This window comes from Hyla sarda, chromosome 11 (genome assembly GCF_029499605.1).
Source record: "Hyla sarda isolate aHylSar1 chromosome 11, aHylSar1.hap1, whole genome shotgun sequence".
Lineage (NCBI taxonomy): Eukaryota > Metazoa > Chordata > Amphibia > Anura > Hylidae > Hyla > Hyla sarda.
In genome coordinates this window covers 26,841,906-26,869,698 of record NC_079199.1, presented here as the reverse complement: position 1 = coordinate 26,869,698, position 27,793 = coordinate 26,841,906, and the positions used below count along the sequence as shown (strand labels likewise).

The window sequence follows — 27,793 nt, the reverse complement described above, 5'->3', positions numbered from 1 at the left end:
CGTAGCCCTGCAGTCTTGTTACCCCTGCCTCCCACAATGCCTCCAGTCATGATTTAATTACCTTTCCTCGCCCCGGAACATCTCCTTTGTCTCTTGATCTCAGACATGGTGCTAGGCAATCAATTCTCAGTGCCTCGGAATAAGCCATCAGGCTCCCATTAGAAGCCTCTGTGCTGAGGTTAACATATCCTCTCCAGCACTAATTTGCAGGAAAGTCTCAACAAATAATATGAAATATAAAAAGAATTAAAGAATTGAAAAGGGAATTATGCCTTCAGCATTTCATGTAATGTTCAGCACTAAAGACTCCGGCTTTTACCAGATTGTGTCCTATTTCACTCATAGGTTTTAGCTGTCAAATATCTTGTGGGCTTTTGTCGAAATATAGTTGTCACCTCCACCAGGGTAAAATTGAAGTTTTTGTCTTTTCATTATCAGTTTACCATCTTTACCCATCAAATCAAGCCATGATATTGCACGAGGCTGTCGCTGTAAAGCCACGTTCACAAGGGTCGTAATAACCCATGCCAATTTTTTTTTTTAAAGAATACTGTCTTTTTAGTAAAAATACATTTCAAATAAGGAATGTTTCCAATGTTTTTCGGTTTAAGTTGCAGTTGAAGTCAGTGGGAAAACAAATAACCATAAGGCATCTTGCACATGGCACAGCGTGGGCAGGAGGTTCCATACTATCGTGCCTCAGGCAGTTTATGGACCATAATATGCTGCTCCGTACGGCGCTGTTCTGTTTTTAAGCAATGCTTCTAGGGGAGAATAGGGTTATAACGCAGCGATTGATGGTGTAGGCTGTCAGATCCATACAGAATACGATAGAAAAACAAACATCTGTGTACCTTGGTAGGAAATCAGAGACAACCGAGCTACAGCTTGTCCCACAGAAGTCTATGGCTGCCTGGTACATGAGCCCTAAGGCTGGATTCACTCACGGTTCGGGGGATTAGGAAAGAATGGTGCAAAAAGGAAAGGCTTGTAGTTATAGTAACTTTGGTGGTAAATCAAAGCAAAACTAGCTGTTGGCTGGTGTGGACCCACAGGTGCCACAAACCACACTATTTCATATCTATGTGAGCCATACAGATGACATCTTCTTCAGGAGCTGAAACCGGGTAGCAAACCGAAATGCTGCAACCTTTGTGTTGACTTGCAAGGAGAAGATGAACTGGCTGGCAGGCTGGTGTTCAGCGATAAGGTGACCTTTTGACTGGGCGGGAAGGTCAATCACTGCAATGTTACAAAATGGTGCTCAAAAAAATGTGTTCAATAAGAAGACGGGTAAGCACCTGCACTAAGCATTGAACAAGAGCAGAAGTGGTTGATTCTGGTCACTGCACAGCAGCTGGCCTTGTACGAGCTGAACTGCAGTTATGTGGTGTAAAAACTATCCCAGTTTGCAACCAGGGTGGCTCTAGCTGGGGCAAAACTACATCTTTCATCATGCTCTAACAGCTGAAGGCTGGGTTCAATAGGCACTGTCATTTGAACACACATTGCACAGATAGTACAAGTGAATATAATAAACTTTGTAATATATCTTACTGGTCAAAAATGCTTATTTCTCCTCTTATACAACTTTTCTGCCTCTCCTCACTCCCTCCTGCTGCTCAAATCCTCTCTGAAAATAAGCTCAGATTTGTCCTGTGTCTGCAAGACAAAGTCCATGGAGGGGGGGGGATGTAGCTCTTCCCACCAGCTCTAACAGAAATGCAGATTAGCTGTCCCTGCAACTATTACCTGTGTGTCTTTGGTCGAAGACACAGTCCTGCTTGTCCTCAGTGTACAGAGCCCTGCTTGTCCTCAGTGTACAGAGCCCTGCTTGTCCTCAGTGCACAGAGCTCTGCTTGTCCTCAGTGTACAGAGCCCTGCTTGTCCTCGGTGTACAGAGCCCTGTTTGTCCTCAGTGTACAGAGCCCTGCTTGTCCTCAGTGTACAGAGCCCTGCTTGTCCTCAGTGCACAGAGCCCTGATTGTCCTCAGTGTACAGAGCCCCGCTTGTCCTCGGTGTACAGAGCCCTGCTTGTCCTCAGTGTACAGAGCCCCGCTTGTCCTCAGTGTACAGAGCCCTGCTTGTCCTCAGTGTACAGAGCCCTGCTTGTCCTCGGTGTACAGAGCCCTGCTTGTCCATCCATGCTTCCTGTTTTTGTCTCTGCACAGGACACACAGGTAATAGCTGCGGGGATTAGACAGCATGTTTAAAAAGTATACACATTTTTAAACAAATGTATAATACAAATCTACATATAATGCCATTATCTACATAATATAATATGTTTTTGAAAATAACAGGTGCCTTTAAATACATAAAGTATGCTGCCTCAAAACCAACCCAAAAAATCACAAAAAAACTGCAATGTCTAAATCCCCATGAATTGACAGCATACTTTTGGCTGTAAAAATGGATGGAAAAACAAAAAATTCCCCCGGTCTAATGCTACCATTATTTCAACTTATGAATGCAAATGTGTGATGCTCAGATCTTGGGCTGTTTAATTGATTTTATGGCAGTAGTAAAAAATGAATCTATCTTTCTCGGCTTCAACATGGCTGAGTGAAAAAATAAATAAATAAATATAAAACTTCTAATAACTCTCCAAGAGGAGAAATGCCAGCTGGAACACTCGTACAGAGAGCGACAATAAAAAAATAAAAAAATGGACAAGTTTTAATTGCCATAGCCAGATTTATATTACCGTACTAAATACTAATCAGGAGGCTGCTCTGTAGGATGAATAATGCCGGTGTCTATCCGTGGGATCCGCGCTCTGTTTTGGAGTTTATGGTCTGTGAAGGACGACCGGTTATTGCGCTAAGGTCCGTTCTTTGTTGCATAACGGCAAAAAGGCGTTTAGTCATTGCGATACATTAAAAACAAAAAGGATGTCTGCAGAGTATATCCCTGAATGTACAGAATGAATGTGGAATCTAATCACGAAATACACAATCATTGTAATGTGAACATGATATTGATTGGGACCTTTTGTATCTGTAGCGAATCGCACGCTGCGCTCTGGATAATATCTGATTTTCTACAGGGCAAGAAATCTAATGTTGGAGAATGTGTACACTAAAAGGTTGACTAATCCAAACAACAAGCATACAAGCCGAGATTGTCACATCATTTCCAAAGGCGTGCTGCTGCAGAGGAGGTTATCGGAGGATTTGCCGTCTGGGTTTAGTACAGTTTCATGCTTTCAAGACCCTATTAAGAAAAAAAAACGAACTATTTTATGACTAGGCTTTCACACAGTCATTTAAAAGGAAACGTCAATGAAAACCACAATGAAAAAGCTTGTGAGCCTAAACATGTTTTTTTTTTTCCGGTAGTGCCTAGATGAGCTCAGCGCTGCTGCCTAGCAACTGGTGAAGGTGACCATGCTGAATATGCATGGGTTCTGCAGGAGATGATGTCATCGGACTCCGGAGCCTGAGCGAGGAGCAAGGTAAGAATGTTTTTTTCTTGTCTTCTTTTACTTAATGGAATTGAAGCTATTCTTTTAAAAGTAGCATTGAAGTCAACTACAAAAAAAAATAAAAATATATATATATATATATATATATATATATATATATATACATATATAGATATAGATATATAGATATCAAATGCTGCAAAACTCTGCAGTATACCACAGGTTACATAAATACATATCTAGGTAAGAAGATGATTGGTGATGTTCGCCATATTTTGATGCCCTCCATAGGGCTATTCATCATGATTTAAGGCCTACCTTTTTTATTTCAATAGTCCTTTTTGTTATTATGTAAAGGCAGTTCAAGTGTCCAAGGTGCGTTCCCCGGCACAGCAAGAGCGGCCGCCTTAAATCAATGATCTGCAGCGGCTTCTGCGGGGCAAGAAAGAGTTTATCGCTGTATAACATGCAGATAGACTTTAAAGGGGTACTCCAATGAAAACCTTTTTTCTTTAAAATCAACTGGTGGCAGAAAGTTAAACATATTTGTAAATTACTTCTATTAAAAAATCTTAATCCTTCCTGTACTTATTAGCTGCTGAATACTACAGAGGAAATTCTTTTCTTTTTGGAATGCTCTCTGATGACATCACGAGCACAGTTCTCTCTGCTGACATTATTATAATAATAATAACGCTTTATTTATTGTTGTCCTTAGTGGGATTTGAACCCAAGTGCTAACCACTGAGCCACCATGCTGCCCTTAGCATACATCTGCTATGCATGGTTGCTAAAATGGACAGAGATATCAGCAGAGAGCACTGTGCTTGTGATGTCATCAGTGTTCCAAAAAGAAAGGAATTTCCTCTGTAGCATTTAGCAGCTAATAAGTACTGGAAGGATTAAGATTTTTTAATAGAAGTAATTTACAAATATGTTTAACTTTCTGCCACCAGTTGATTTAAAAGAAAAAAAGTTTTCACTGGAGTACTTCTTTAAGCTTAAAATTGTAGCTTAATAAATGAGTATTATACTACGATAAATACGGTATTTTTGTGTTGTATCATTTAGAAAGTTTTACAGATAGATATGTCAAGAATCTCCAAAGTGATTAGTAGTTGTAATAATTACCTATTTATACATTAATTGTAATGATGAATAGGACAAGACATTATATATTAAAGTCGTCTTCATCATTCTGTTATATATTCCCTTTTTAGTGTCCATTACAAAAAGTGTGACAAGTACGCCAAAAATTAATGTCTGGTAAGAGATGTAGTGATCATTACCGTTTGTAAATCTATGTATTAGAAGTATTCATTCACAAACAGTGTACTCTAGTTCCTCGAAGTTGGATGTATAAAAGAGTCACCAGCGATAAATCCTGCTGCCTCTATATTTTAAGCAGGTACTTACTGTAGAGCTGGTTGACAATAATTAAGACCCATAGACAGTAGGGCCATAAAAACATGAGCCTGCAGTCGATTATGATGGTACATTAATATATATTTATCATCTAATAGATTTTGCCCATGTTGGTGTTTTACAAACAAGTTTTTTCTTTTTCCTTTAGTATCCTGGAGGACACTGTAGTAGATTGTTTTTATAGTGAAGACAAATGGTTTTCAATGGACACAGTTGACTTCAATGGGGTTGGTAGGGGTTTCAATAAGGTCCCTTACACACTTCCGTTATGTTCCTGCATTGTGACACCCGTTATTCAGCAATAATAGGTCATGAAAAAATGGATGAAATAACATTACAACAGATGATAACTGATGACCAATTTTGACGGACATTCTGTCAAAATAACGGACATGTGCCCTCCGTGATCACCCGTTATAACCCGTTAATTTATGTCCATAATTTTATTTTCTTATTTTATGCTCAGGAGCAATAATGGATCATAACGGAACATAAAAATAATGGACAATAAAGGACATCATTTGTGAACATCCGTCACTGATAGACTTCAATGTTAAAATTTTAACGTCCGCTATTCCACCATTATTTTCAACGGGACAAAAATTAATGCGTGCACCGTTATTTGCATCGTCAAAAATAAGGCATGTTTGTCAAAACGGGACATGACTCATGCCAAAGGATGGTCAAAAAATCCCATTGACATGAATGGGATTTTTGACAGCCATTTTATGGACTTTCTGACGAGAGTTTATGATGGAGGTTTTGCTGGAACATAACGGTAGTGTGAAAGGGGCCTTATACTGCATATTGCACTATTATCGTCTATAAATAGACACTAGAGGGTATGGTTATTTGTGCACGGTATGATAGTACACCAGATTGAGGGAGCAACAGAGGTACCATAAAGGGCACATTCCAACATAAATTAGTCAGCATAACATTAAAACCACATGTCTAATAGGATGTATTCAAGGCATGGACTAAAGGCCTGCACGGGACTTTATTCTTTATCCCGCTCCCACTGGATTTCTGACCATTACTTTCCACTCCCCTAACGTGTGTGTCCAATCCTGCCCACTCCAGCAAACATTTTGATACAGCTTTTAGAGATACCCCCTTGTGCCATTTCATCACCCTCTTGTGCTACTTCATAACCCCCCCCCCCCCCCTTGTGCCATTTCATTGACCTCTTGTGCCTTGTTCATCAACCTTTTTACTGTCTATGCCCCTAAGTTTTTTCCTGCACATCCAAATCCCAATTCAGGGCTTTAAGATGGACTCCACAAGACCTCTGAAAGTCTCTTGTGGTATGTGCTACTTTGCTTCAAGACATTAGCAACAGATCCTCTAAGTCCTGCAAGTTGTTGTTCCTTCACATACCAAATTCTAAAGGGGTACTCCGCTGAAAAAATCTTATCCCCCATCCAAACGATAGGGGATAAGATGTCTAATGCCCCCAACGATCTCCGGGCCAGCAGCGGCGGCATCCGGAATATGGAAGCTTGGAGCTTCTGGGTTTGTGACGTCACACCACGCCCCTCAATTCTTGTCTATGGGAGGGGGGGCATTACAGCTAGTATGTAGCCATCACGTCTCCTCCCATAAACATGAATGATGGGGGCATGGCGGCTGTGCCGGGCGCCGCAGCGGAGATCACAAATATATTCCATTGTAAGAAGACTATCAATGGTATTCATGTAACGTGGTTAAAAGGTGCCTTGAGTATATAATGGGGTGCACGTCAGTTAAGTAGTTGAGGTACTCGCTAAATGAGCAGGCTCAAACTTTGGCCCTCCAGATGTTGCAAAACTTCAACTCCTGAAGTTTTGCAACATCTAGAGGGCCACAGTTTGAGCCCGCTGGTCTAAATGGTCTCCAGACCCACAGCCCAAGTAGTATACATTACAAAGCACTCTTAGATTGTTCAGTTAAACCTTTATTTACAAAGAATAAAAATAAATGATTTAGGGAACGGAAGAATTTAGAATAAACATTAGTGACATGAGCAAGGAACACAAATGATCTCTGGATGCAGTGGCGAACATAGAAAAAAAAGGGTCCCATAGAAAATATCCAAATGGGCCCCCTGTTGTATTGTGGTGCCATGGGGGTGCAAGGGATTCTTGTCAATTCGTGACGCCAGGACACCGTTAGCCTATACACAGTCCGAGGTGGAGACAGCTTCTCCTGGGCCAGACACAGGGGGCAAGAAACACACCGATGTCGGGTTAAGGATAACTGCCTTTTACTGAGCAGGTGTAGATGGTACAACACACAGGACGGAGCCGAGTAGAAGGGATGCAGTGTAACCCTTGGGAGCCCTGTTGCCTTGCAGGGACTTATGGTGCTTTTCACCCACTGGAATTATATAGACTTGAGATAAGAGACTGGAATATATCCCATTCTGACTAGGGTTCTAACAAGGTCCAATGATGAACACCGCCAGGGCTTGACTCACCACTGTACGGGGAACACTTGTAGAATGGTGGGGCTGACTTGAGAAGATAATTTCTCAGGCTTTCCTCAGTATCCACCCCACACGTCTTCCACCTCCTTTCCACACTGTACTCAGATTGAGCTCTGCACAAAGTCTGTGCTAGAACTGGGGCAACTCCTCTCCCCCCCCCCCCCCCCGCCCAACACTATATACATGAATATTTAGGGGTTCCCATTGGGTAGACAGGGTCACCATATTACCGCTGCATATCTCTCTGCTTGAACATATTGAATATAGTAAAAATTTTCACAATGGGCCCAACACAAAAACAGCAGGCATGCCTGAGGAGATCCGCAGCCCACAGGACAGCCTTTGGTGCGGGGACACCACAGTATGATTTTTCCCCCAAGGACAGAAATGTCTAGTTTTTATTTCTCTTTGCCTTTCATGACCCATTGGTAAATTCCCCCATAATTTACTGACAATGCAGTTCTCAGGAGAGAGGAGTCCTGGACATACTCTCTCCAAGGGCCCCATAAAAGCCACATGGTCTGCCCCTATGGTATGTATACCCTTGGCTGGATGGTTCCTGCCGCCGTTCAATAACATTTTTTTCCATCTAATTTACACCAGGAAATGTATTGTTGGCAAATAATTTATAGGGCCTTATAATCCCAAACGATCACTAGCTCACAGGGTGAGATTCAGCCTAGTCAAGCGACAATCCCTATATGTAAATGACCCTTTAGTCTGACCTTAGACATATTCCCCCTCTGTCAGCTGACAAGCAGGAAGAATTCCAGATGAAGCAATTGTACAATCTTGTAATCTGACAACAATTTCAGAATGTATAAAAAGGTACTCCAGTGCTCCAGTGTTCTGGACATTTTGTTCAGAACGCTTGGAGCCAGAGGCCATGATCGTGATGTCACGCCCACGCCCCCTCATGAAGTCACACCACGCCCTCTCCATTCATGTCTATGGGAGGAGGCGTATTGGCCAACACGCCCCCTCCCATAGACATGAATGGAGGGGTTGTGTTGTGATGTCATGAGGGGGTTGGCCGTGACGTCATGACCACTACCGCAGTAACCCGGCATTTGTTGAGAATGCCGGGTGCTGCGGGAGATTGCGGGGGGCCCAGCAGCGGGATCCTCACGATCAGACATCTTATCCCCTATCCTTTGGATAGGAGATAAGATGTCTAGCAGTGAAGTACCCCTTTAAAGACTAACAGATGTCATAGAATTCAGCATTGAAAAAAAGGGTAAACTATAACCTACTGCATATAAGAAGTGATGGGAAGTAAAGGTTTAATTAGTTTTTTTTCTATACTTTGATTTAGTTTAGAACCATTTAATGTTACCTCCATCCTAAATGTTTTATAGAAAGCCTAAGAACTATACATTTTGAAGTGGTATAAAGGTTAAGAAGGAAAATCAATATAAGGATAGTTATTTATACCAATGGCTGCCAGTCTGTCAAAAAAAGGCACAAGGGCTCCTCCAAGTGCAAACTGACCTTATTTTTCAAGAAGAGGGCTCACTTGTCAAAAACGGGTCACATTTATTTAATTGAATTACAGAACGCCCATACCATACTAAGAAATATAATTTCAGAATACTTATATATGTTCAATAATTTGTACAGGAAAGCCAGGCATAAAAAGAGTCCCTTTGTCTGAGGATTTTTTTTTTTCTTTTGGCTTCAAACGTATAAAATAAGTTGAAGTATCTGCAGCTGGAAATTAGACCCCTGTATAGAAATGAAAACCAGATAAGGGGCATATATCTCAGCTGACCACTTAAAGATTCTAATGCGTAGACATGCCACCAGGAACAACAGGATAAGGACCAAGAAATATGCATATAGTTAGTCCAGCTTGGCAGATCACCAGTAAAAAAATAGAATTTGTATTTGTTTTACCCAAGGATCTGCCATGCTGAATTTACCATTTGCATATGTGTTTAATCAATAGGATCTGGTTCTGAACTCATGGTTAATTTTCCTGTGTTAACTGTAGCATTATGCATTGCTGTGAGGATGCCCGGTCCTACCAGCAGGCTCGGACCTAAAATCTATTACATCTGCTCTCTAGCTTTCACACTGCTCCTGATTTGCTCTATTCTGTGTTTTTTTACCTCAGCTTCCTATGCATTTATTCTCTGCCTAGTGATTTGGTTCCTATGATGCTATCTCGGTTTTAACCTGGCTTGTTAGACTACTCTATTTCTGTTTGTCTGTTGGTCTGTGTTTTGTATTTTGTTCTATGCTTGTTATCCTTTTGTGTCCTGACCTGTTTTCCTGACTTCCATACAGTTTTGTTTATTGTTTTGGATTGTGTTACGCCCCTGCACTTTATTCCAGCGCAGGGACTGTCATCCAGTTGTAGATCTGCTGTCTACGGCAGATAAGCAAGAAGGCAGGAAAGGTGGTTCTGGGAGAGAGCAGGGTTGTTTTGTTCCCTATCCCAATGTGACCTTCTTTTAGGGAAGAATGTGGTTTGGCAAAAGTGTTGTGGTTAATTCTAGGGATGAACGAAAATACACATTCGTTTCGGTGTGGTCATGGACTGAAGTAGGTTACCGATACCTAGTACTAACGGCTTTGGTGCCTCACAACTTGTCCAATCTCATTGACAGACTGAGAACAGAAAGCTAAGTCATGTGATTCTTTCATCTGACTCAAGGATTTCTATTGAAGAATTGGAAAATGCCAGAAAATGTCAATATTAAATATAAGCCAAAATGTTATGAAAAAAACGGCATACCCTCAGAATCCCAAAGAATTTAGGAATAATAGGTGATTTATGCCCTTTATGGATTAAAACCAGACTCTGCATCAACTATGTAATTTTCCATGGGAGTTTTGCCATGGATCCCACTCCGGCACGCCACAGTCCAGGTATTAGTCCCCTTGAAACAACTTTTAAATCACTATTGTGGCCAGAAAGAGTCCCTGTGGGTTTAAAAATTCGCCTGCCCATTGAAGTCAATGGCGGTTCGCCCGGTTCGCCGGTTCGCGAACATTTGCGAAAGCTCGCGTTCGCCGTTCGCGAACCGAAAATTTTATGTTCGCGACATCACTTTTTCCCACTGAGAGTTTGAATAGGGCAGGCTCTCCGCAGGCTGTCTGCAGCAGATTTTGGCATCAGAATTTCCACTGTGGAAAATCTGCCACATACTCTATCGACCTTAATGGGGTCTGCAGCGGATTTTCCGCAGCAGAAATTCCGCTGGCGAAGATTTCTCGTAGAGAGCCCGCCCCCAAAACTTGCAGTGGAAACACGCCCCGAGTTCCCAAGCAAATTCGCCCGTATGAACGTACCCATAGAAAGGTTTTTAGAATGAACATATATACTCACTGACGAGTTCATTAGGTACACCTGTTCAATTGCTTGTTAACATAAATAGCTAATCAGCCAATCACATGGCAGCAACTCGATGCATTTAGGCATGTAGACTTGGTCAAGAACATGGCCTGGTCTGATGAGTCTTGACTCCAGATTCAACATTCAGATGGCAGGGTCAGAATTTGGCTTAAACAACATGAAAGCCTGGATCCATCCTGCCTTGTATCAGCAGTTCAGGCTGGTGGTATAATGGTGTTGGGTACATTTTCTTCGCACACTTTGGGCCCCTTAGTACCAATTAAGCATGGTGTAAACACGACAGACTACCTGAGACTTGTTACTGAGCATGACCATCTTTTTATGACCACAGTGGACCCATCTTCTGATAATACTTCCAGCAGGATAATCCACCATGTTGTGGTAGCCACGGGGTGTTAGTAAGAATACCTGATCCTGTTATCCTATACACGGTCTGAGGTTGGTGACAGCTTCTCCTGGGCCAGACACGGGGAGTAAATTAACACACAGACGACAGGTTACGGATAACTTTCTGTTTTGATCTGGGTGCAGATGGTATTACACATACAGCTTGCTTTAGATGAGAGAGTGCAGCATAACCCCTTGGGAGCCCTGTTGCCTTGCTGGGACTTGTGGTGCGTACACCCAGGGCCAGATTAAGGCTGCCTAGAAGACGGAGCACTTCATTATGATGGGTCCCCCCCCCCCGACAGTTCCCCCACATTACGTGCAATATAGTTCCCCCACATTAGGTGCAGTATAGTTCCCCCGCATTAGGTTGGCAGTATAGTTCCCCCGCATTAGGTTGGCAGTATAGTTCCCCTGCATTAGGTTGGCAGTATAGTTCCCCCGCATTAGGTTGGCAGTACAGTTCCCCCACATTAGGTTGGCAGTACAGCTCCCCCACATTAGGTTGGCAGTACAGTTCCCCCACATTTGGTGCAGTACAGTTCCCCATATTAGGTGCAGTACAGTTCCCCCACATTAGGTACAGTACAGTTCCCCACATTAGGTGCAGTATAGTTCCCCACATTAGGTGCAGTATAGTTCCCCCACATTAGGTGCAGTATAGTTCCCCCAAATTAGGTGCAGTATAGCTCCCCACATTAGATGCAGTATAGTTCTCCCACATTAGGTGCAGTATAGTTCCCCCACATTAGGTGCAGTATAGTTCCCCCACATTAGGTGCAGTATAGTTCCCCATATTAGGGGCAGTATAGTTCCCCACATTAGGTGCAGTACAGTTCCCCCACAAACATTCAGCCTTCAGCCATATACAGTGTATGGCTGGACGCTGTATGCCTGTTTACTGCCCCACTTCAGTGTTCCGACCACATAGCTCCCCACATTAGGTGCAGCATAGTTCCCCCACATTAGGTGCAGTATAGTTCCCCACATTAGGTTGGCAGTACAGTTCCCCACATTAGGTGCAGTATAGTTCCCCCACATTAGGTTGGCAGTACAGTTCCCCACATTCAGTGCAGTACAGTTCCCCCACATTAGGTGCAGTACAGTTCCCCATATTAGGTGCAGTACAGTTCCCCCACATTAGGTGCAGTACAGTTCCCCACATTAGGTGCAGTATAGTTCCCCACATTAGGTGCAGTATAGTTCCCCCACATTAGGTGCAGTATAGTTCCCCCACATTAGGTGCAGTATAGTTCCCCAACATTAGGTGTAGTATAGTTCTCCACATTAGGTGCAGTATAGTTCCCCACATTAGGTGCAGTATAGTTCCCCCACATTAGGTGCAGTATAGTTCCCCACATTAGGTTGGCAGTACAGTTCCCCACATTCAGTGCAGTACAGTTCCCCCACATTAGGTGCAGTAAAGTTCCCCATATTAGGTGCAGTATAGTTCCCCCACATTAGGTGCAGTACAGTTCCCCACATTAGGTGCAGTATAGTTCCCCACATTAGGTGCAGTATAGTTCCCCCACATTAGGTGCAGTATAGTTCCCCCACATTAGGTGCAGTATAGTTCCCCCACATTAGGTGTAGTATAGTTCCCCACATTAGGTGCAGTACAGTTCCCCACATTAGGTGCAGTATAGTTCCCCACATTAGGTGCAGTATAGTTCCCCCACATTAGGTGCAGTAAAGTTCCCCATATTAGGTGCAGTACAGTTCCCCCACATTAGGTGCAGTACAGTTCCCCACATTAGGTGCAGTATAGTTCCCCACATTAGGTGCAGTATAGTTCCCCCACATTAGGTGCAGTATAGTTCCCCACATTAGGTGCAGTACAGTTCCCCCACAGACATTCAGCCTTCAGCCATATACAGTGTATGGCTGGACGCTGTATGCCTGTTTACTGCCCCACTTTAGTGTTCCGACCACCGCTCCATCGATCCGAGGACCCCGGGGACCGGTGTCACGATCTACTGCTTTGACCTATGGGCCATAGCAGTAGTCCTGGGACCGGGGAGCGGAGATCGGAACACTGAAGATGACGTGCCGCTGGTAACTTGCCATGTGCGCGCGTCCTCCTCGATGCTCCGCTCCGCTTTTCTCCTACAGGCGCACGTACGGGACGTCAGTGACGTCCCTGCGTGCGCTACCTCGCGGCGGCCCCTGCGTTTTTAAAATTAACGCGGGGGCCGCCACAGAGAGGTAACCGCCGGGACATCCTTGTGTCCTGAAAAGATTTTTCAGGACACAGGGATGTCCCGAATGTGACAGGGGCCCCCTGCGGGCATGAAGCCCAGAGCAGGCGCTCCATGAGCGCCAATGATGATCCGGCCCTGCGTACACCAAACAGATTAATACTGACTTGTGAGATGGAAGGATCAATCTTGGTACGTAGGGTCCTGTCAAGGTACTGAAGCCTTTTCCGCAGGGGCATGAACTTATACCATGTGAAAAATTGTCCTGGGCCCCCTACCACCTGACGACCCGCTTCCCCAATCCCGGACGACCCCTTACTCGGCCGCACAAAGATATCAGTGAATACAGCACTGATGGGACACAACAATATAAGTGACTAACAGGCAAGGCCAGACAGACACAACAGGCATTGAAGAATAAGAAGCCCATTTTTCTGGTGGGGGTACAACTGCTGGGACCCCCACCAATCACCAATCAGCTGTTGTAAAGCTATAACGCCCATCATGTCTGGAGAGCCTCAGACATTATAGGAGTTGTAGTTTTGCAACAGCTGGAGAGCCACAGATTAGGTTACAGCATCACCCATCATCAATGCGGAACTAACAAGTGACTTTAGCTCTGATGGGACAGTCAGGAGAAAACACAATGATATCAGTGACCTGAGTGATATCTTCTCTGTTGTCTTTTCTTTTCTTCTCCATCTGGTCCAAATGTCAGGGCGTCTTCCAGCTCCATCTTCTCAGCAGAGTCTGACATCCGGACATCATAGGCTCCTCACTTTGTCAGTAGATCCTTATCCTCTGTAGGAAGAAAATAATCATTATTATTCTGCTAAATACTGTACCCCCTGAATATAAAACTTTATCCACTTTACCCCTTGATAATATAATACTGCCACCCACTTCACCCCCTGAATATAAAACTACCATCCACCCACTTTATCCCCTGAATATAAAACTACCATCCACTTTACCCCTTGATAATATAAAACTGCCACCCACTTCACCCCCTGAATATAAAACTACCATCCACTGCACCTCCTGCATATAATACTGCCACCCACTGTACCCCCTGAATATAATACTGCCACCTAATGTACTCCCTGAATATAATACTGCCACCCACTGTATCCCCTGAATATAAAATTACCATCCACTGTACCCCTTGAATATAATACTGCCACCCACTGCACCCCCTGAATATAAAACTACCATCCACTGTACCTCCTGCATATAATACTGCCCCCCACTGTACCCCCTGAATATAATCCAAAAAAGCAAAAATTGCAAAATAAATTTGCAAAAATTCCAGCTCCCAAAAATCATAAAATCCAAACTTATTAAATCATGTTAAAATTATACCCAAAAATAGTGGAGAATAAAAACAAGCAGAAACGCTGACGCGTTTCGCACCATGCGGTTCTTAGTCATGGCACAACCTGGTATGCCAAATGCATCTTATTTATACTGTGGTCATGTAAGGACTGAACGCTAGACTAGAAAAATTAGAACGCCCATCAATGACGGGAGTTCCGGGGAGACAGAAGCACAATGATTACTTAGGTGAACACCTGTACTGGTAAGAATCAAACATGCTTTTATATACATGTATGTATAAAAGGACATAGACGGCATGCCAAAGCAGCATTACTACTGATGAACCGCAATATATAGTAAACAAAAGCACAAAAAGATATATATATATATATATTTTAGGGAGAACATGACCTAACTATATATAAACGCAAAGTTATTCACACTGTGCGTTATATGCTGACACAAAATATGGGTGTTTGTAAAAATTGTGCTGCACGCAATCATAGGCACATATATAGGATATGAAAATATTAGAAAACATACCTGGCATAAACTTTTCATCTTGCATGCCTGTGCATTTGTGCGGCAACACAAGGAGCCAAACACAACGTAAGTCAACCAAAGCACATGAACATCAATGCTATGTGCTACTCCATGCACACCATGCGTTTATATAGTAAATAAATATATATACGCATAATGAAGTACCGTATTTTTCGCCGTATAAGACGCACTTTTTCTTTTTCTTGGGGGGGGGAAAGTTGGTGCGTCTTATACGCCGAATACACACTGATCGCTGCGGTCCCTGCGGCCATCAACGGCCGGGACCCGCGGCTAATACAGGACATCACCGATCGCGGTGATGCCCTGTATTAACCCTTCAGACGCGGCGATCAAAGCTGACTGCCGCATCTGAAGGGAAAGTGACACTAACCCGGCTGCTCAGTCGGGCTGTTCGGGACCGCCGCGGTGAAATCGCGGCGTCCCGTACAGCTTACAGGACACCGGGAGGGACCTTGCCTGCATCCTCGGTGTCTGCTTCGTGCCGGGATCCCCTGCAAGGCCAGTGCTCTCCTTCTATGTCATCACGTCGCCGTCATCACGTCGCTAAGCACGCCGCTCCTATTGGATGACGGGATGGCGTGCGTAGCGACGTGATGACGGCGACATGATGACGGCGACGGAGAGCATGGATCCCGGGGAAGAAGACGTCTGGAGCATCAGGGACACCACGGGGACAGCGATGGAGCGACATCCAGGGCAGCGGTGACGAAAGGTGACGGGTCCGAAGCAGCAGGGACACGTGAGTATTACCTCTTATACCAGTGGTCTTCAACCTGCGGACCTCCAGATGTTGCAAAACTACAACTCCCAGCATGCCGGGAGTTGTAGTTTTGCAACATCTGGAGGTCCGCAGGTTGAAGATCACTGTTGGGTCCAGAATCTTTTTTTTCTAGAGTTTGCACCTTTAAAATTGGGTGCGTCTTATATGCTGGTGCGTCCTATAGGGCGAAAAATACGGTATGTAGTGGTAAAAGCATATACGCATGGTGTGCATAGTGCATACTACAACATAAACCAAGCTTAACTTGTGAAAATCAGCATATATAATTGAAGTGTCCATTTCCCCTTAGTTTGTATAAAGTGTAGCAATTTCATTGGACAAAAAAGAAAGAAAAATAAACATAATATATAAATAGGATAGTAAACATTATATGAGAAAGACATAACCTAACTAATAAACGTAATATAAGTCTTGACGGAAATTTAATCCAAGTGGAAAGCGTGATTGTAATCTTAAAATCCAGAATACTAACACACACTGTGCTCTCTGAATATAATACACCACATACTATACTCTATGAATATAATCCTGCCACACACTGTGCCCCTGAATATAATACTGCCATACACTGTGTGATATCATCATGTCCATATGGAGGAACTGTGTGATGTCATCATGTCCATATGGAGGAACTGTGTGATGTCATCATGTCCATATGGAGGAACTGTGTGATGTCATCATGTCCATATGGAGGAACTGTGTGATGTCATAATGTCTATATGGAGGAACTGTGTGATGTCATCATGTCCATATGGAGGAACTGTGTGATGTCCATATAGAAGAACTGTGTGATGTCATCATGTCCATATGAAGGAACTGTGTGATGTCACCATGTCCATATGGAGGAACTGTGTGATGTAATCATGTCCATATGGAGGAACTGTGTGATGTAATCATGTCCATATGGAGGAACTGTGTGATGTCATCATGTCCATATGGAAAAACTGTGGGATGTCATCATGTCTATATGGAGGAACTGTGTGATATCATCATGTTCATATGGAGGAACTGTGTGATGTCATCATGTCCATATGGAGGAACTGTGTGATGTCATCATGTCCATATGGAGGAACTGTGTGATGTCATCATGTCTATATGGAGGAACTGTGTGATGTCCATATGGAGGAACTGTCTGATGTCATAATGTCTATATGGAGGAACTGTGTGATGTAATCATGTCCATATGGAGGAACTGTGTGATGTAATCATGTCCATATGGAGGAACTGTGTGATGTCATCATGTCCATATGGAAAAACTGTGGGATGTCATCATGTCTATATGGAGGAACTGTGCGATATCATCATGTCCATATGGAGGAACTGTGTGATGTCATCATGTCCATATGGAGGAACTGTGTGATGTCATCATGTCCATATGGAGGAACTGTGTGATGTCATCATGTCTATATGGAGGAACTGTGTGATGTCCATATGGAGGAACTGTGTGATGTCATCATGTCCATATAAAGGAACTTTGTGATGTCATCATGTCCATATGGAGGAATGGTGTGATGTCATCATGTCCATATAAAGGAACTGTGTGATGTCATCAAGTCCATATGGAGGAATGGTGTGATGTCATCATGCCCATATAAAGGAACTGTGTGATGTCATCATGTCCATATGGAGCAAAACCTATATATTTTCAGCACCTTGTAAAAAGTATACCACGAAGAATGATGAAGGGTGTCCAACCTGGTACTATCATGGTGTACCTAATAAAGTGGCAATGAGTGTACATCTAAAATAGCTCCACCAATTTGTGGAAAGGATTCATTTTATTTTTGTATCTTCCTCATCATGTTTAGAATTGTTATCTATTGCAGGGATTTTTTACCTTGAAGACATATCATGGAAAAATGCAATATGGTCTAACGCAAATGACACTAATACTGAAATATTTAACTTATGAGCTACTAGCTTGGCGGGTTCACAGAAGCCTGCTCTCCGAATTCTTTGTGAAAAACAAGGTCACTGTAATACATTTAACATGTCACTTGAGGCTTGATGTGTTTTACCAAATACCTCAATCTATATGCAGCTCTGTGGCTGGGGGGTAGGGGACGTGGCATGCACTGAATTTAAATGCTTGCTGGCATGCTGCAGGGTTGCAGACCTGGCAGCCGTTCTGAGCAGATGATATCATTAGGTTATCCATATATAAGCTATAAGTATATACATATCATTGTCTCCAACAGAACAGACACATCTGAATTGTAAAGTGCTGCCAAATCTTGTAGGCACTATATAAATAAATATTATTGTGGTGGCCCAGTATGGGAGATGTTGCCCCGTACCCTTGCTGCCCTGTCAGATATCCTCCTTCAGTGTCCCCAGGGCCCCTTGCACCTGTTTCCCCCCTGTACATATGTTCTGCAGTGTATTGTATTATAAAATGTGTTGTATCTTTAAGAGTTATACCATGTGACATGTCATGTGATTGTTACCCAGGAGGTACCAGTGACCAGGTGATCCCAAGAGTGACCTATGGGCTCCCTGCTAGTCTCCCCCATATAAGCCCTGGGTGGAGCTTCTCTCTCTTTGATCTCGTCTAGTGTGTGTGTGTGTCCAGAGTGTTGGAGACCTCAAAGTCCAGTCCTGCAGCCACCATCAAGTCAAGTAAGCTAAAGTCACAGCTTTATGAGTCAAGTCAAGTCAGTCCCTGTCATCTGTCAAGTCAGCGTGGTCTGCATTCAATTTTCCAGTCCTACTACAAGTCCCAGCAAGCCCTTTAGGTTTCTGCATCATCCTTGGGCCCGGGCTGAACTATGTAGACTTTACCAACTGTCTACCCTCAGTAAAGCTACTGCTGTCTGCAACTTGGCTTCGGAGTCTTTATTGCCCCCGTGCCTAGCCCAGGATCCAGTGGAGGAAGCACTGGCATCTTCTTGTGCATCCTCGCTGGTGAGGCTGTCCCCTCACCACCGGACTTGGGGGTTCTGGGCCGAATTTCACACCGAGGAGTCAGAAGTGAGTACCCCGGCTGAGGCCGCATTCTCTACCCCTCCTTCTACCCCTAGTCCAGAGCAAACCCCCCAGGCCCAGAAGTCTGCAGCATGTCCTTGGTCCTCACCTTTACCTAAGTGGTTGACTGGCGATGAGCCTGGACTAATACAATATATGAGGAAGCACCTTCTTCCCTTGCCAGGGAAGTCCCATCCGCCAGTCCCACCGGCCCAGTCCGAGAGGGCCAGAAGAGAAGCTCAGGTAGCCAAGATTGTAGAGGGGCTGAGGGCACAAAGAATGGAAAAATATGGGTCAAAGCTGCTGCCATAAGACGTGCGACAAGCACAACAGGACACAAAAGGATTGGATGCCCTGTACATTAGGAAGCTAGAACATCCCCGAGAGGGAGAGCCACCCCTGGAACAGAGCCACAGTCATAAAATTTGACAAAGTGCGGGGGTTTGGCACCCTCATGGACTGTCGTCATGGTGGGACCATCTTGGTTAATCATCGGGCAGTGCAGGGAGACTATCTACCCCCATCATTGCATTCTCTAGAGAGCGGGGAGATCGTGGAGTATACTCCTGTACAGAGCTTGAGAGGAGAGTGAGCGACTGCGGTGACCCATACGAAGAATCCAACCCAGATTCCATTTACCTACTTCCCATCGGACGACTAGAACGCTGATCCCTTTGGGTTGCTGCCGCCTAAAGTCAGAGGTACCGTCCAGGAGGAGGAGGTCTACATGCCCGAAGTGCCTGTCATGGCACCAAAGTATCTACCACAGTTGTCTGTGAATGTGCCCAGGCCTACTCCTGTGGTCGAGGAGGTTTGGCCTAACCAGCAGGCACCAACTGAAGGGCCTCGGCCTACTCCCGCAGAGGAGGTTTGGCCGGCCCAACAGGCACCAACTGTTGTTCCCCAAAGTGGCGCAAGCTGCTTCAGTGCAAATGAAGGTCACCATCAGCCCCACCATTACAGAGTCCACGTTGTCCCAGGTGAATTGGACCACCGGAGTGAGTCCATTAGACTGGGCACAGTCCTGTGGACCCCGTTACATGTCCCAGCCTCGGAAGCAGTCCGACCGGTTAGGCAGGGATGGCAAATTCCCAAGTTAAAGGAGTCTACCCGTGATAATTCTACTGTATATTACTAGCTTTCCTTGTGAAGTACTTTTGTTTTTCACAGGTTATGCAATGTTTAAGAAGTGCCTGACGAACTTGTCAAGAAGTTTATTTGTAACCATTTGTGTAAGTGAATGTGCCTTGCTTTTCCCGTGATTCCTTACTAAGAACTCCCAAAGTGTACCAGGACTGTGGAGCGGTACAATGAAAATATGTATATACCGTTAGAGTAATATATTTTTGCTCATTCTCTTTGCACCAGTAAATACTTATGTTGGTGAACTATAATCGTTATTGTGTATTGTAATAAAATGTATATAATGTGTTTGTACAAAATGTCAAGGTGTACAGTGTCTGTTGTGCATGGCAATTTATATCGGAGGTATCCTGACCCAGTTAGGAAAAGAGTAGCCACTACCTCAACACAAGGACAAACTCCCGCAAGGTACAAAGATTAGCTCACAATATAGTGTATAAGGTTATGTACCACACATATTCATTCATATGTAAAAACTTAAGTTAGGACTGTACCATTACTTGTAGTCCCAGTCTACAAATGTTCAACTGGCCAGAGGGTTCCCCTGAAACTAAAGACACATGTAGAGGCAGAGTACATTATGCAGAGGTAAAATGGTTATATAGTATCACCCTACTTGTTGAGTTCTGGGGAGAAGTGTTAAGAACCGAAGGGGCCCTAGCAGCCAAAGCATTGGGTAAATAGCCTCCGGCAGCCCAATCTGCAAACTTGTGTGTATTATGGTCTAAAATGTGTTCCTAGAGCAGTTACAAAGCTCGTTAATCTCACATGTTTAGCAAAATAAAAAGCATATATGGACATTTACAGTGCTACATGGACTAGTTTCTACCTTGTTCTATAACCAGACCTGTGAAGGACATTTTGCATAATGCCCCAGGAGCTGCCACTAGGCCTCTGTGGCCACTTCAGTCCTCCGCCCTCCAGGACTGGGCATCGAGGACGACTGTATTTAAGAGGGGAAGTTTGTGGTGACCCAGTATTGGAGATTTTACCCTGAACCCTTGCTGCCCTGTCAGGCAGCCTCCTTCAGTGTCCCCAGGGCCCCTTACACCTGTTTCCCCCCCTGTACATATGTTCTGCAGTGTATTGTATTATAATATATGTTGTATCTTCAAGAGTTATCTCATGTGATTGTTATCCAGGAGATACCAGTGACCAGGTGATCCCAAGAGTGACCTATGGGCTCCCTGCTAGTCTCCCCCATATAAGCCCTGGGTGGAGCTAGCCTCTTTTTTTAGCTCTCTTAGCTCTTTCTTCCTGCTGAGGTCCAGTGCAGTTGTGCCTAGTGTGTGTGTCCAGAGTGTTGGAGGCCTCAGAGTCAAGTCAATCCCTGTCATCTGTCAATTCAGCGTGGTCTGCATTCAATTGTCCAGTCCTACTACAAGTCCCAACAAGCCCTTAAGGTCTCAGCCTCACTGGTCACCTCCTTGGGCCCTGGCTGAACTGTATAGACATTACCAACTGTCTACCATCAGTAAAGCTACCGCTGCCGCAACTTGGCGTCAGAGTCTTTATTGCCCCCGTGCCTAGCCTAGGATCCAGCTGTATACCTTCAGGTGGTTTTAGGCTAAACCACGCCCTGGCATCACGAATACAAGGGGTTAATGCCATCTGCCCCTAGGGTAACAACATCTGCCCTCATCACACCCCGCTACCACATTATTAATTATTTTTATAAATATAATTATTATAAAGTATCTTCCATTTCCGAGGCTATATATATGATTTTCCCCATCTATTCTACATATATGCAACGTCATATGTGCCTGCACCTGTAGCACACCGATACAAGGACATTTCAGGAGTCAAGGACAATGACTAACAATGACGGCAACACAGCCTGGCAATGCATGCCGTACCGGTAAACCATGTAAAATGGTTAAATCTACCGTTTGCTGGGGGAGCGTTCAAAAACATATTAAATCAGTGGTGGAAATGACTCGGCGGTACGGAAGAATAATTTTTCTATTATTTGATGAAGTAGGATGCTGTATACTTCAGTGTTCCCTTCCGAATGATGAACATTTTAATTGTGAGTATAAGAGCGTAATGGAGCCGTCCAGAGGGGAAGGAGTTAATGTAAGCGGTACTCCTGGGGACATTTCCTCCCCTTCGCCAGACAAGTAATTTATTCCTTTCTCTGCAGAGGCATCTCATTTTCCAGTGTATTTATCTTCTGTGCACAGTGCTGTCATTCAGCAGGCAATGGCCTCCACAGAGCGTATGGCTCATACAGAATATCAATGAGTTTGTCTGCAACTCCGCCCCGGACCGCAGAGGTGACGTCTTCTCCAGAGTTACCAGCAGAGTCCTCCCATGTTCAGGACATGGCAGGTCTGAGCTCAGATTCCAGAAGGGGTTCCCCTTTTTACCAGTCCCATATCACAAATCTTTTTTTTTTTTTCAATCACGCAATAACGACGAAAGTCAAAAGTGACAAATACGCTCTCGTCTACTCCTATATTTTCAATCCAAAAGTATAAAACTTAAAGGTATATTTATTTTAACCCTTTCTGCTGACGGAAGCCATTAGCATTTTTGCAGCAAACTCTATCCAATGAAAATCCTATCAATGTCTTTTAAAGATAAATATGATGGATACATCACGAAACCCATTCATGCAAATAATCCCCTTAAGATAGAATCCCAGGGAGATTGCTGGAAAATGAAGACAATAATTCATCCCATAAACCCTTACAATGACAAGCTTACACAATATTTGCATTGTTTCTGCCTGGTAATGATCTCTAATTCATTTGTATGTTTGTAAGATTTTAGGCCATTGCCTGTAAGATTTTAGACATCTCTTTTTTCTTGAGATGTCTTGAGGCGACAGAGCAATGCATGTCATTTATGTATCTATGGTACATCGGTGGCAGGTTAGATTGTCACCACATTGAGGGGGATTTAATAAAACTAATTCTGAGACAGTGCAAATGTAGACGGACAGACTTCATATGCACCCGATTTTACGCTGTGTCCGTACTCTGTGACTCCTTTCTGAGGAAAGCCGAATAGAAATGAAGAATAGCTACAGAGGAAATTCTTTTCTATTTGAATTTCTTTTTTGTCTTGTCCACAGTGCTCATGAACTGTGCAGAGCAGCATAGGTTTGCTATGGGGATTTTATCCTGCTCTGGACAGTTCCTGATATGGGCATCAGGTGTCAGCAGAGAGCACCATGGACAAGACAAAAAAGAAATTCAAAAAGAAAAGAATTTCCTCTGTAGCATGCAGCTGCTAATAAGTAAAGGAAGAGTAAATATTTTTTAATAGAAGTAATTTACCTTTCTGGCACAAGTTGATTTAAAAAAAAAATGTTTTCCACTGGAGTACCCCTTTAAGAGGTGCACATCTTCTCCAATAACTCAGCCAACCACTCCAATAACAGGGCTAGCGGCTGGCGCTATGATCCGTCCCTACACAATACACAGCATCAAAGTAAAACAATAAAGAAAAACAAGAAAAGCTTAGTTGGGTCTTCTCACTACATTCAAGTAGCTTTTCAAGTCCTTACTACACCGCCCACTAATTAAAACTACCAATATCTGCTCTACACTTAGGGCACAAATCCTGCAGGAACACATGGGAATGGAGTTCTTGCACTTTTCCCCACTGTTCCCATTAGCAGGAGTCCTGCAGGGCCAGCCCTTGAGTTAAAATCTTGTTCCCACACTTTTTTTTCCCCGGACTTGACCCCTGCCTACACTCCTTTCTGCCATTTAACCTAATACCATTCCCAGGTAATACAATAGGTCTCTTCTCCTCCTCCTCCAGACTTCCTGGCAAGGCTAAGCCACTAGGCCATCATCTCCCTACTCTGTCTCTATATACCTCCTTAGCTATCCATCCTAAGAATATCTGGCCTCACGCTGTCTCACCCTTCTCCTTTTCCTCATCGCTAAGTTTGTGTCTTCTTTTAGCTTCAAAAAAGTCAGAACTGAACCTGGACTGATGCACATAAACTAAAAGCCCCCACACAAATACAGTAGCACAATGAAATGAAGGTCCTGTTGGAAATAAGGTGCCTTGTTGCTTGCAGATAGGCTCACGCCATTTGAGCAAAATGTGTGCAAAGAACCTCAATGCTACATATATGGTAAATATAGCCGTAAGGCAGTTAAAAAAGAAAATACAGTGGGGCAAAAAAGTATTTAGTCAGCCACCAATTGTGCAAGTTCTCCCACTTAAAAAGATGAGAGGCCTGTAATTTTCATCATAGGTATACCTCAACTATGAAAGACAGAATGAGAAAAAGAAATCCATAAAATCACATTGTCTGATTTTTAAAGAATTTATTTGGAAATTATGGTGGAAAATAAGTATTTGGTCAATAACAAAAGTTCATCTCAATACTTTGTTACATACCCTTTGTTGGCAATGACAGAGATCAAACTTTTTCTGTAAGTCTTCACAAGGTCTTCATACACTGTTGCTGGTATTTTGGCCCATTCCTCCATGCAGATCTCCTCTAGAACAGTGATGTTTTGGGGCTGTCACTGGGCAACAAAGACTTTCAACTCCCTCCAAAGGTTTTCTATGGGTTTGAGATCTGGAGACTGGCTAGGCCACTCCAGGACTTTGAAATGCTTCTTACGAAGTCACTCCTTCATTGCCCAGGCGGTGTGTTTGGGATCATTGTCATCCTGAAAGACCCAGCCACGTTTGATCTTCAATGCCCTTGCTGATGGAAGGAGGTTTTCACTCAAAATCTCACAATACATGGCCCCATTCATTCTTTCCTTTACACGGATCTGTCGTCCTGGTCCCTTAGCAGAAAAACAGCCTCAAAACATGATGTTTCCACCCCCATTCTTCACAGTAGGTATGGTGTTTTTTGCATGCAACTCAGCATTCTTTCTCCTCCAAACACGACAAATTAAGTTTTTACCCAAAAATTCTACTTTTGTTTCATCTGACCATATGACATTCTCCCAATACTCTTCTGGATCATCCAAATACTCTCTTGCAAACTTCAGACAGGCCCGGATACGTACTGGCTTAGGCAGGGGGACACGTCTGCCACTGCATGATTTCAGTCCCTGGTGGCGTAGTGTGTTATTGATGGTAGCCTTTGTTACTTTGTTCCCAGCTCTCTGCAGATCATTCACTAGGTCCCCCCGTGTGGTTCTTGGATTCTTGCTCACTGTTCTTGTGATCATTTTGACACCACAGGGTGAGATCTTGCTTGGAGCCTCAGATCGAAGGAGATTATCAATGGTCTTCTATGTTTTCCGTTTTCTAATAATTTCTCCCACAGAGTTCTTCACACCAAGCTGCTTGCCTATTGCAGATTCAGTCTTCCCAGGTTTCTGGTGTCCTTTGACAGCTCTTTGGTCTTGGCCATAGTGGAGTTTGGAGTGTGACTGTTTGAGGTTGTGGACAGGTGTCTTTACTGACAACAAGTTCAAACAGGAGCCAATAATACAGGTGACGAGTAGAGGACAGAGGAGACTCTTAAAGAAGAAGTTACAGGTCTGTGAGAGCCAGAAATCTTGTTTGTTTGTAGGGGTCCAAATACTTATTTTCCACCATAATTTGCAAATAAATTCTTTATAAAATAAGACAATGTGATTTTACGGATTCTTTTTTCCTCATTATGTTTTTCATAGTTGAGGTATACCTATGATGAAAATTACAGGCCTCTCTCATCTTTTTAGCCCCTTAACGACCACGGAGGTAAATGTACGTCCTGGTTTGGCAGTACTTCGCGCACCAGGATGTACATTTACATCCTGTGTATGACAGCGAGCATCAGAGCAGTGCTCGCGCCATACAAGGCAGGTTCCGGCTGCTATCAGCCTCCATTAACCCCTCGAATGCCGTGATCAGTATAGATGCGCATGTTGAAATACATTATCGGATTGCCCGCAGCGCTGCCGCGACGATCTGATCATCTGTATTGGTGGACGGAGGTCTCCCGGCGTCTCCTGCTCTGGTCTGAGATCGAGCAGACCAGAGCAGACAATCACTGATAATTCTGATCAGTGCTATGATCTATGCATAGCACTGAACAGTATTAGCAATCAAATGATTGCTATAGATAGTCCCCTATGGGTACATAAAAAGTGTAAAAAAAAAAGTTGAAAAATGTAAAAATAAAAAGTAAAAAAAAGTGAACAATCCCCTCCCCAAATAAAAATGAAAATTGTCAGTTTTTCCCAATTTTCTCCCAAAAAGCGTAATTTTTTTTAAAAAAACATATTTGGTATCGCCGCGTGCGTAAATGTCTGAACTATCAAAATATAATGTTAATGATCCCGTATGGTGAAAGACATAAACGTAAAAATAAAAAAGTCCAAAAATGCTGCTTTTTTGTAACATTTTATTCCCAAAATTTTTTTAGAAAAAATGATCTAAAAGTTTTGTATATGTAAATGGGGTATTGATAAAAAGTACAGATGATGGCGCAAAAAATGAGCCCTCATACCGCCCTATATACAGAAAAATGAAAACGTTATAGGTGGTCAAAATAGGGTGATTTTAGATTACTGATTTTGTACAAAATGTTTTAGATTTTTTTTTAAGTGGTACAAAAATATAAAAGTATCTAGCCATGGGTATAATTTTAATCGTATTGACCCACAGAATAAAGAACACATGTCATTTTTACCGTAAAGTGTACAGTGTGAAAACGAAACCCTTCAAAATGTGCAAAATTGTGGTTTTCATATAAATTTCCTCCCTAAAAAAATTATGTTTTGGGTTTGCCATACATTTTATGGTAAAATTAGAGGTTTCATTACAAAGTACAATTAGTCACACAAAAAACAAGCCCTTATATGGGTCTGTAGATGGAAATATAAAACAGTTTAGAAGGCGAGGAGGAAAGAACGAAAACGCAAAAATAAAATTGGCCTGGTCCTTAAAGCGTACCCGTCAGATCCAACAAAAAATGTTTTTTAATATATCACTCAGTACATAATCCTGACCATGTACGTCCAATTTTTATGTGTCTAGTACCTTTATTTATTTTTTTATTACACTTTTAATTTAGCTCACTAGTCTGAATTCCTCTCAAAGGGAGGGGGCGTGGCCTCACTGTGCAGGTCTCCGCCCCCTCCCTCAGTATACTGTCTGCTCACATCTCCCCTAGCATTAGCAAAACTACAACTCCCAGCTTGTCCTCACTGACAGTAGCAGGACACAAGATGACAGTGGGAGGATTTTTTCTCCAGCTGCACTCACAGCTGTCAATCAAGGAAGTGTGTCCATGACATAGGTGATGACGCATGGACACAGCAGGACTGATATGTGTCCAAGCAGGCAGAGGGGCAGTTGTTTGACTGGCTTTTTCAGCATGAAATACTGAAAATTTTCTAATGAAAGCAATTGAAAAAACTTGCTTTACAACATAACAAAAGTTTTTGTATCTGACAGTGTCCATTTAAGGTTAAAATGGGCTTGGTTCTTTAGGGGTTAAGTGGGAGAACTTGCACAAATGACTAAATACTTTTTTGCCCCATTGTGTATTCAATGATTGTAAATATAGTAGTAAGGAAGTTCAAATAAAACTATAAACTAAATGGGGACTATTTACTAATGTGTTTCCCATGTTTTTACTGTTGGGCTCTGAAGCAAAATTTAGGCTAAAATTTGTGCCAAAAAGAACCTTCAAACCCGACTATCACTTAATTACAAAAAAAACAAAAAACTGAAAGGGGCATGTTTGCCAAGGAGAGGGGCGTGCCCCCCCCCCCAAAAAAAAAGGGCATGATCCCGACAAAAGGGGCGCATTCCCAAAAAAAAGGGGCGTGCC

At 43.2% G+C, this 27,793-nt stretch overlaps 1 long non-coding RNA gene across 1 annotated transcript in view; it reads left to right on the top strand.

The window, feature by feature from the left end:
* The first annotated feature begins 2,998 nt into the window (after nucleotides 1-2,998).
* LOC130295532 (uncharacterized) overlaps nucleotides 2,999-27,793 on the top strand; it is a 116,113-nt gene continuing 91,318 nt past the window's right edge. The window contains exon 1 of the long non-coding RNA XR_008848884.1: nucleotides 2,999-3,457. This is a non-coding gene — a long non-coding RNA (uncharacterized LOC130295532). The remainder of the gene's footprint in view (nucleotides 3,458-27,793) is intronic.